The 10,228-nt window shown below is 46.5% G+C and overlaps 1 non-coding gene across 1 annotated transcript; it reads left to right on the top strand.

Moving 5' to 3' along the window:
* Nucleotides 1–446: 446 nt before the first annotated feature.
* TRNAE-UUC (transfer RNA glutamic acid (anticodon UUC)) lies at nt 447–517 on the top strand. Its single transcript has one exon. It is a non-coding gene; the product is annotated as a tRNA-Glu (tRNA).
* Nucleotides 518–10,228: the final 9,711 nt, after the last annotated feature.

Raw genomic sequence — 10,228 nt, 5'->3', positions numbered from 1 at the left:
ACTGTCACCATCCAGGGACCTCCAGCCACTACAGGGTAAGAGATAATAGACAAGAAAGCAAGGCAGCAATAAATAAGGAGAAGATGTGGAGACAGCAAGCAAGGGCTGGGCTGCAGAACAACCGGAGAGGTCTGGGGAAAGGTCAGAGAGGGCTCAAGAGGTGGGGGAGTGTATTCCTGGCAGAGGGAACAGAAGGTGCAAAGGCCTTGGGCAGAAAGAATTTGGGGACCCAAAAGGAGACCGGTGTGGCTGGATACAGTGAGACAGGGGAAGGTACCAGAAAGAGCCAGATGACCCAATTTGTGCTCCAAAAGATGGCTCGATCAGAGGTCCACTGATCAGGGGTCCATGGATTTGGGTCCATTTATAAAATTGAGGGGGTTGGTAAATTTTAATTGGAAAAAATTACATCTTTCTTTTTCCTAACCCCTAATTGAAAGCTGAGGGCATTGGTGGTTCAGTGGTAGTATTCTTGCCTTTCACGCAGGAGACCGGGGTTCAATTCCCAGCCAATGCACCTCATGTACAGCTATCACTCGTCTGTCAGTGGAGGCTTCTGTGTTGCTATGATGCTGAACAAGTTTCAGTGGAGCTTCCAGATTAAGACAGACTAGGAAGAAAGGTCTGGTGATCTACTTCTGAAAATCAGCCCGTGAAAACTCTACGCATCACAACAATTGGATCCACAACCGATCATGGAGATGGTGCAGGATCAGGCATTGTTTCGTTCCATTGTGTATGGGGTGGCCGTGAGGTGGGGGCCGACTAGACAGCAGCTAACAATAACAACAACAACAATTGAAAGCTAGTGCAATAAACCACGTGTATCGGCAGTGCCTGGGACTTACATGCTAATAGAAACACTGGTATTTTCATATCTTGCTACAGTTGTTGCAGATAACTTAAAATACTATGCACACTCATCTCGACTTTGAAATAATGACAGTTATTAGACTCATCACCAGATCTTGTTATTTTATCTTGTTATTTAAGAGCATTCACCAAAAAACACATAAATGACTACATTACACATTTCTCCGATAAATTATGATAACTGTGTTTCAACGAAATTGATTTCCTTTGCAATCCTACGTGTTTTATTTTAGGCATTTAGAAATGTTATTTGGAGAAGCTGTTCTTGGGCTTTCAGATCTCAGAGGGGTTTGTCTTAGTGTCCTAGGACTGTTGTAACAGAGATACCACAAGTGGGTGGCTTTAAAGAACAGAAGTTTATTTTTTCACTATTCTGGAGGCTAAAAGTCCAAATCAAGGTCTTGGCCGTGGCGATTACCTTCCTTGTCGGTAATTCTGGATGTTCCTTGGTTTCTCGGCTTGTAGACAATCCTCACATGGCATCTGTCTTCTCCCATAGGTGTTTGCCTCTGTGTCTAATCTACTCTTTTTATAAGTCAGCAGTGATTAGATTTAGAACCCACTCTAGCTGTTCATGATCTAATTAACATAACAAAGAAAACCCTGCTTCCAAACAGGGTCACATTCACAGGTACTAGGGCCAGGAATTCAACATATATTCTGGTGGGACAAAATTCAATCCATAACTGGGTTCGTGTTGCAAATGGTTAGGACTGCTGCTGGATGGGGGTTTGACATCAGTGGGAGGGGGAGCCAGGAAACCATCGAGGGGATGGGTATCAACCAGGCTGGATGAGGGACTTGTAGTGAAGGTGAAGAGAATAGTGGGTTTGAAGTGTACTTATGGATTGAGCTGGGAATCCAGGCTAAGTCTTAGGTTTCTAGCTTGAGCGACTGGTGGCTGATGGAGGTGTCATTTACTGAGAAGAGGGAAAACCTCGGGGGTTTGTTTGGTTTCGAACCTTTACATTAGGGAAATTCAAGTGGAGGTGCCCAGTAGCCGCAGCTACATGAGATAATCAGTTGCCATTGAGTCGATTCTGACTCGTGGCAACCCCATGTGTGTCAGAGTAGAAGTGTGATCCATAGGGTTTTCAATGGCTAGTTATTGGAAATAGATTGCCAGACCTTTCTTCTGTGGTGCCTCTGGGTGGACTTGATCCTCCAAACTTTCGGTTAGCAGCCAAGTTCATTGTTTTAGTTATCTAGAGCTGCTATAACAGAAATACCACAAGTGGATAGCTTTAACAGAGATTTATTTTCTCACAGTTTAGGAGGCTAGAAGTCCAAATTCAGGGTGCTGTCTCTGGGGGAAGGCTTTCTCTCTCTGTCTGCTGTGGAGGAAGGTCCTTGTCTCTTCTGAGCTTCTGCTCCTGGGCAGTCTTCACGTGGCTTGGCATGTGTCTTCCCCCATCTCTGCTCTGCTCCCTTGTTTAATCTCTTTTATATCTCAAAAGAGACTGACTCAAGACACACCCTACACTAATCCTGCCTCGTTAACATAACAAAGACAACCCATTCCCAAATGGGATTATAACCACAGGCATAGAGTTTAGGAATTGCAATACATATTTTGGAGGGGGGACACAATTTAATCCTTAACTCAAGTTAACCGTTGCACCACCCAAGGACTCTGGCTATACGAGAAAAGGTGCTTTAACGGGGCTGGGCTGGAGATGACAATTTGGGGTTCACATTCATGGGCCCCTGCGGTCCTCACGGTGATCCCCTGTGGCAGGGTCACCTGGGTTTTCTAGTTTCACATCACTGATGATGAAATGGAGACCTCTGGGGTGACAGTTATTTTAGAGTTCAAGGTCTTCTTTCCCACCCTTGGGCTCCCACCACCCCACTGTCACGAACAGCACCCAACCCTCCCAGTCTACAGACCCCTGAGGGCCCCCCCAACCCGTGCATAGGGAGGCTGAGCACAGGGTTTGATGCTTGGCTTGTTCGCGCAGCTCATGGGCTGTTGGTCTTGGTCTCTGTCTCTCTTTCTCTTTCTGTCGCTCATTTTCACGAGCACAAAATATCTCAGACTATCATTAAAAATATTTTAAAAAAATTTTGTTTGGAGATAATTTCAAACTTACAGAAGAGTTACAAGGATCGTTCTGAGAACTCCAGTATGCCATGTACCCAGCCACATTTGCTTTCTCTCTCTCCAATCTCTCTTTCCTTACCTCTTGCTAATCCTCTCTCTCTCTTACTCACAGACACTGTCTCTCTCATTCGCTCCCCAATTTCCAATCTTCCCCCTGTCTCTTCCTCTCTCCCTGTCTGTCTCTCAGTCTGTCTGCCTCTTTCCCTCCCTCTCATCTCTCTCTCACACACACATACTCCCTCTCTAATCTTTCTCTTGTTCTGTCTCTCACACACATTCTCTCTAGTTTCTCTTCACACACGCTCTCTCTCTCACACACACACTCTCTCACTCTTTCTCCCCAATCTCCCTCCAGACTCTCTCCTCTGTCTCTTTCCCTCTCTCTCACGGACGCACACATGCACAGGCAAACACAATTTCACAGCTCCTTACCCACTCATGCCCCCGCTGTCAGACACGCCGGAGGCAGAAGGCGTCATCGGCCAAAACAGCACTAGAACCTGACATGTGACAAAAAGGGAGACATTCCTGTACGGGAGCTTCATTTCCCGTTACCCGGCCAGTGTGGAAACTTTCAGTACCACTTTCAGCCCAGCACCTGGGTTTCAGAGCAGCCTCTGCCGAGAGAGGAGGGTGCGAAGCCCTGGGCCCGTCACATATGGCTAATTTTAGTATCCCAATGAGCCAGAAAGCCAACATCTCTCTTCTCTTCCTCCTCTGCCGCCCCCTCCTCACTGTCTAGCCCAACACAGCTGCTCTCCTCCCACGCAAGCCGGGCCCAGACTTCCTGCAACATGCCTGGGGTGGGGTGGTTGCCGGGGTCCCCAGGGACCTAGGCCAGGCACTTCTGGAGGCCAGAGGGCTTTGTGGGCATGAGGGGCAATGCAGGGAGTGAGGGCACCAGGGGGACCCTCAGCCAGGCACCAAACCTCCTCAGGGCTGGGAGGCAGCACAGATGAGCGTCTGGTGAGGGGACAAGGAGGGTCCCAGTCAAGCCTGTATCCCGGTGTCTGTGGCCTCTCCCATGACCCCCTCAGCACCCTGCAGTCCATCCTTCTTCACTCCCCGCCGCACCCTAAAAGACCTGGAGACTTGAAAACAAAACAAAACAAAAAACCTAAAACTCATTGCTGTCAATCAACTCACAGCGACCCCATGTGTTACAGAGCTGAATTGCTCCATAGGGTTTTCTTGGCTGTAATCTTTACAGAAGCTGCAGAAAATTTTAAAAATTCCACAAGAGCCAAAGTATGACCATGAATATATACCACCTGAGTTTAGAGACATCTCAAGAATAGATTTGATGCATTGAACACTAATGACCGAAGACCAGATGAGTTGTGGGATGACATCAAGGACATCATACAGGAAGAAAGCAAAAGGTCATTAAAAAGACAGGAAAAAAAAAAAAAAAAGACCAAAATGGATGTCAGAAGAGACTCTAAAACTTGCTCTTGAACATGGAGTAGCTAAGACAAATGGAAGAAATGATGAAGTAAAAGAGCTGAACAGAAGACTTCAAAGGGCAGCTAGAGAAGGCAAAGTAAAACATTATAATGAAACGTGCAAAGACTTGGAGTTGGAAAACCAAAAGGGAAGACCATGCTTGGCATTTCTCAAGCTGAAAGAACTGAAGAATAATTCAAGTCTCAAGCTGCAATATTGAAGAGTTACATGGCTGTCTTAGTCATCTAGTGCTGCTATAACAGAAATACCACAAATGGATGGCTTTAAGAAAGAGAAATTTATTTCCTCACGGCAAAGTAGGCTAAAAAAGTCCAATTTCAGGGTGTCAGCTCCAGGGGAAACCTTTTTCTCTCTGCTGGCCTTCTCATCAGTGTTCCCCTGGACTAGGAGCTTCTCTGTGCAGGGACCCCAGGTCCAAAGGACGCACTCTGCTCCCGGCACTGCTTTCTTGATGGCATGAGGACCCCAACTCTCTGCTTGCTTCCCTTTCTTTTTATCTCTTGTAAGATAAAAGGTGGTGCAGGCCACACCCCAGGGAAACTCCCTTTACATTGGATGAGGGCTGTCACCTTAGTAAGGGTGTTAAAATCCCAACCTAATTCTCTTTAACATACAATTACAATCACAAAATGGGGAAAACCACACAGTACTGGGAATCATGGCCCCGCCAAACTGATACACACATTTTTGGGGGGACATAATTCAATCCATGACATTGGCCAAAATATTGAACCACGCAGGAAGCATCAAAAGAAGATGGAAAGAATACAGAGTCACTGTACCAAAAAGAACTGGTTGACTTTCAACCATTTCAGGAAGTGGCATATGATCAAGAATGATGATATTGAAGGAAGAATGGTATTTAAGGAAGAAGTCCAAGCTGCACTGAAGGCATTGGCGAACAACAAGGCTGCAAGAACTGATGTTTCAACCAACGGATGCAATGCTAGAAATGCTCACTTGTCTATACCAAGAAGTTTGGAAGACAGCTACCTGGTCAACTGACTGGAAGAGATCCTTATTCGTGCCCATTCCAAAGAAAGGTGGTCCATCAGAACATGGAAATTATTGAACAATATAATTAAAATCACACACAAGTAAAGTTTTGCTGAAGATCATTCACAAATGGTTGCAGCAATGCATCGACAGGGAACTGCCAGAAATTCAGGCTGGATTCAGAAGAGGACGTGGAACGAGGAATACTATTGCTGATGTCAGACGAATCTTGGCTGAAAGCAGACAATACTAGAAAGATGTTTACCCGTGTTTTATTGACTATGCAAAGGCATTTGACTGTGTGGATCATAATAAATTATGGATTACATTGTGAAGAATGGGAGTTCCAGAAGACTTAATTGTGCTCATGAGGAACCTGAACTAAGACCAAGAGGCAGTCTTTCGAAAAGAACAAGGGGATACTGCATGGTTTAAAATTAGGAAAGGTGTGTGTCAGGGTTGTATCCTTTCATCATATTTATTTAATTTGTATGCTGAGCAAATAACCTGAGAAGGTAGATTATATGAAGAAGAACAGGACAACAGGATTGTAGAAGACTCATTAACAACCTGTGATATTCAGATGACACAAACTTGCTTGCTGAAAGCGAAGAGGACTTGAAGCACTTACTGATGAAGATCAAAGACCACAGCCTTCAGTATGGATTACGCCTCAACGTACAGAAAACAAAAATCCTCACAACCGGACCATTAAGCAAGATCATGATAAACGGAGAAAATATCGAAGTCGTCAAGGATTTCATTTTACTTGGATCCACAGTCAATGCTCATGAAAGCTGCAGTTAAGAAATCAAAAGACGTATTGCAGCTGGCAAATCTACTGCAAAAGACGTCCTGAAAGTATTAAAAAGCAAAGATGTCACTTTGAGGACTAAGGCACGCCTGACTTAAACCATGGTATCTTCAATTTCCTCATATGCATTCGAAAGCAGGGCAATGAATAAGGAGGACTGAAGAAGAATTGGTGCATTTGAATTATGATGTTGACTAGGAATATTGAATATACCATGGACTGCCAGAAGAATGAACAAATCTGTCTTGGAAGAAGTACAGCCAGAATGCTCCTTAGAAGCAAGGATGGCGAGACTTCATCTCATGTACTTTGGGCATGTTATCAGCAGGGACCAGTCCCTGGAAAGGACACATGCTTGGTAGAGTAGGTGGTCAGCGAATAAGAAGAAGACCTTCAACAAGATGGATTGACACAGTGGCTGCAACAATGGGCTCAAACATAGCAATGACTGTGAGGATGGCGCAGGACCAGGCAGTGTTGTATTCTGTTGTACACAGGGTCACATGAGAGCCCAGTGAGAGGAAGCTGTGAACAAAGCAAGGGGATTCTAGCCTTTACATCTCAGCTCTACCCCTTTCCAGCTGTGAGACCCGTCTGTGCCTCAGTTTCCCCATCTGTAAAGTGAGGGTGTTAATTGCTACTGGAGTAGACCGGTGCCCGGTTGGAGAAAACCTGCACGAGCAGTAGGTGGGATGTTTTTCCTTAGGGGAGTTGTTGTTGTTAGTTGCTGTAGGATCTACTCCAACTCATGGCAGCCCCGTGTGTTACAGAGAACTGTGCTCCGTAGGGTTTTCTTGGCTGTAATGTTTACAGAAGGAGCCCTGGGTGGTGCAACGGCTAAGCACTCAGCTGCTTACCGAAAGTTTGATGGTTTGAACCTCCCCGTGGCTCCTTAGAAGAAAGATGTGGCAGTCTGTTCCCGTAAAGATTATAGCCTTGGAAACCCTACGGGACGGTTCGACTCTGTCTTATAGGGTCCCTATGAGTCAGGATAGGCTCGATGACACACAACAACAATCTTTCTGGAAGCAGATTGCCAGGCCTTTCTTCCTTGGCACTGTTGGATGAGTTGCAGCCACCAACCTTTAGGTCTGCAGTTGGGAGGGTCTTCTTTAAGCTCAGAAGCCCCAGAGGCCCCCAAGCACAGGAAGTGGCAAGCCCCTGCCCCACGAACCTGCAGCAGCTGCCCAGAGGCGCGCATGAGTAAATAACTGTGATGGGAAATCAATGAGAACAAACGAAGGGCTGTCTGTGCAGGGCTGTGGCTCCCCCGGCCCCATTGTGGCTGCTTTGATTAATAAACAGAGATCTGATAACAAGAGGCCAGGTTCAGCGCCAGGGCAGGGACGGGGGAGCTGCTGGGGCCAGTGGCTTGAGGCCTACAAGGAAGGGAGGGTGGCCTCAGGCCCCTGGCTGCACCGCAGATGGGGAAAGTGACCTCTGCCCTTGGTTTCTGATTTTTTTTTTTTGGTAAATGCATAAAAATTCAATGAAGCTCTTGAATGAGGAGATAAGTTAGGTGTGAGCCAAGGAAAGGTCATCGAGGAAACGAGCATCTTTGAGCCTCCCCTGACCTTTCTCTCTCTCTGAACTGTACCTCCGGGTGGCAACATGCACACTTATTCCTCTGGGTCTGGCCTGCATTTTTTTTTTCTTCTTCTCGGTATGTTGGTCAGCTAAGGCTGAGGGGAGCGAGAGGGGCCAAGAAGAGACCTGAGTGCCAGTCCCTGGAGGGACTCTTGGGCTCAGGAGGTGGGCACACCTGGGGGGCCTGGTGCAAATGGTTTAAGCACTTGGCTGCTAACTCAAAGGTTGGAGGTTCGAGTCTACCCAGAGGCGCCTTGAAAGAAAGCCCTGACAATCTACCTCCAAAAAACCAGCCGTTGAAAACCCTATGGAGCAGAGTTCTACTCTGACACACATGGAGCCACTATGAGTCAAAGTCAACTCTATGGCAATTGGTTAATTATCACTGGGGAGTCCCTACGTGGTGCAAATGGTTAATGGGCTCAGCTGTTAAACAAAAAGTTGGAGGTTGGAGTCTACTCAGGAGTGCCTCAGAAGAAAGGCCTGGTGATCTACTTCTGAAAAATCAGCCATTGAAAACCCCACGGGACACAGTTCTACTTTAACACACATGGGGTCGCCATGAGGTGTAGTTGACTCAATGGCAACTGGTAAAATAAACAGTGGGATACTCTCCCCCCGTCGAAAGGAAAGAGAGCTCTTTATGTTCTGATAAGGAAAGGGCTCCAAGATAAACATTTTAAGTTAAAAATAAACAAACAAGGTACAGAGCAGTAAGCTTAATATGCTATCTTTTGTATATTAAAGGGGGAAATGCAAGTATATATTGGTATGTGTTTTGTATGTGCATGAAGAAACTCCAGAAGGATACCCACAAAAACGTGGTTTCCTGTGTGTACAGAGGGGGGTTGGTGACGGGGCAGAGGTGAGAAATTTTTGTACTGTGGTAAAATATATATAACAAAGAATGTGCTGTTTTAACCATTTTTAAGTCTACAGTTCAGTGAATTAATTACATTCACCATGTTGTGCCACCATTGCCACTATCCATTCTCAAAAGTTTTTCATCACCCCAAGCGGAAACTCTGTACCCCTTCAGCAACAGCCCCCTCCCCTAGTACCTGGTAACCAGTGATAAACTTTGGTCTCTATGCATTTGCCTATTCTAGGTGTTTCAAGTAAGAGGGGGTCATACACTCTTCGTCCTTTGGTGTCTGGCTTCTTTCACTCAGCATGAAGTTTTCCGGGTTCGTCCATGTTGTAGCGTGGATCAGAACTTCATCTGTCTTTCTTTGCGGCTGAGCAGTACTCCTTTGTATGGATGGACCACATTGTGTTTATCTGTCATCTGTCGAGGGACATTCGGGTTGTGTCCACCTTGGCTATTGTGAATAGTGCTGCAGTGAATCTGTTTGAGTCCCTGATTTCAAGTCTTTTGGGTATACATATGGAGCCCTGGTGGCACAGTGGTTCAGAGCTCAGCTGCTAACCAAAAGGTTGGCGGTTCGAATCCACTAGCCACTCCTTGGAAACCTTATGGCGCAGTTCTACTCTGTCCTATAGGGTCACTATGAGTTGGAATTGACTCGACAGCAGCGAGTTAGGGTTTTTTTTGTTTTTTTTTTTGGTATACATATAGGTGAGAATTTTTAATGTATAGCTTTTTATAATGTGTGGTTTTTAAACTATTCAGCTGTTTGATCTATTATAAATGGACACAAGATTCCAAATGAAAAACAAAGACTAAACACCACAATCACGGTGAAACCTCTCCCTCCCTGAGGTGCCCCCTTCCTTGTGGTTGTTGCTCATGCAGAATCTGTGGATGGAAGGGTGAGCATTCCCCTCTGGAAGCTGGTCCAAGAAATGACAGGTTGGACAGTGCCCCACCTCCCCTGGCTGCCTGGGGACAGACCTGCACAGCTGTCTTACACCGGTGGCTTCCTTCAATCAGAGGACAAACCCCAAAAGCCAAACTAAACCCGTTGCCATTGAGTCGATTCCAACTCATAGTGACTCTATAGGACAGAGTAGAACTGCCTCATAGCAGGTCCAAAGCTGAAATCTTTGCGGAAGCAGACTGCCACGTCTTTTTTCCCGCAGAGGACAATCCCACAGGGGTAGGAATTGCCCTCAGGGTCTCTCTCCGGACCGCAGCTGGGTTACCCCAGGGGGAACACCTGTGGGAGGGGGGCAGCAGGAGGAGCTGCCTGGGGAGCGAGGAAGCCGGGTCAGCCTGGGTAGGCACTTTCTGTTGTTGTCAATGTGGGATCCGGGGTTTGAATTTGAAACTGAAATTACCAGGTTCAGCTTTGGCTGGAGCTTCCCCCTTTCCTTCTGGGAAGTCTCTTACCTCTGGCCCTCCTAGCACAGGGTGAAGCACCCTGCTGTCTGTGCCCTGGGAAGGAACCCCAAAGGACCACCCCCCAACTTGGTGGAATTGAAGA

The sequence above is a fragment of the Trichechus manatus genome, unplaced genomic scaffold (assembly GCF_000243295.1).
Source record: "Trichechus manatus latirostris isolate Lorelei unplaced genomic scaffold, TriManLat1.0 scaffold00151, whole genome shotgun sequence".
NCBI classification, from domain to species: Eukaryota; Metazoa; Chordata; class Mammalia; order Sirenia; family Trichechidae; genus Trichechus; species Trichechus manatus.
This window is presented reverse-complemented; position numbering and strand designations above follow the sequence as displayed.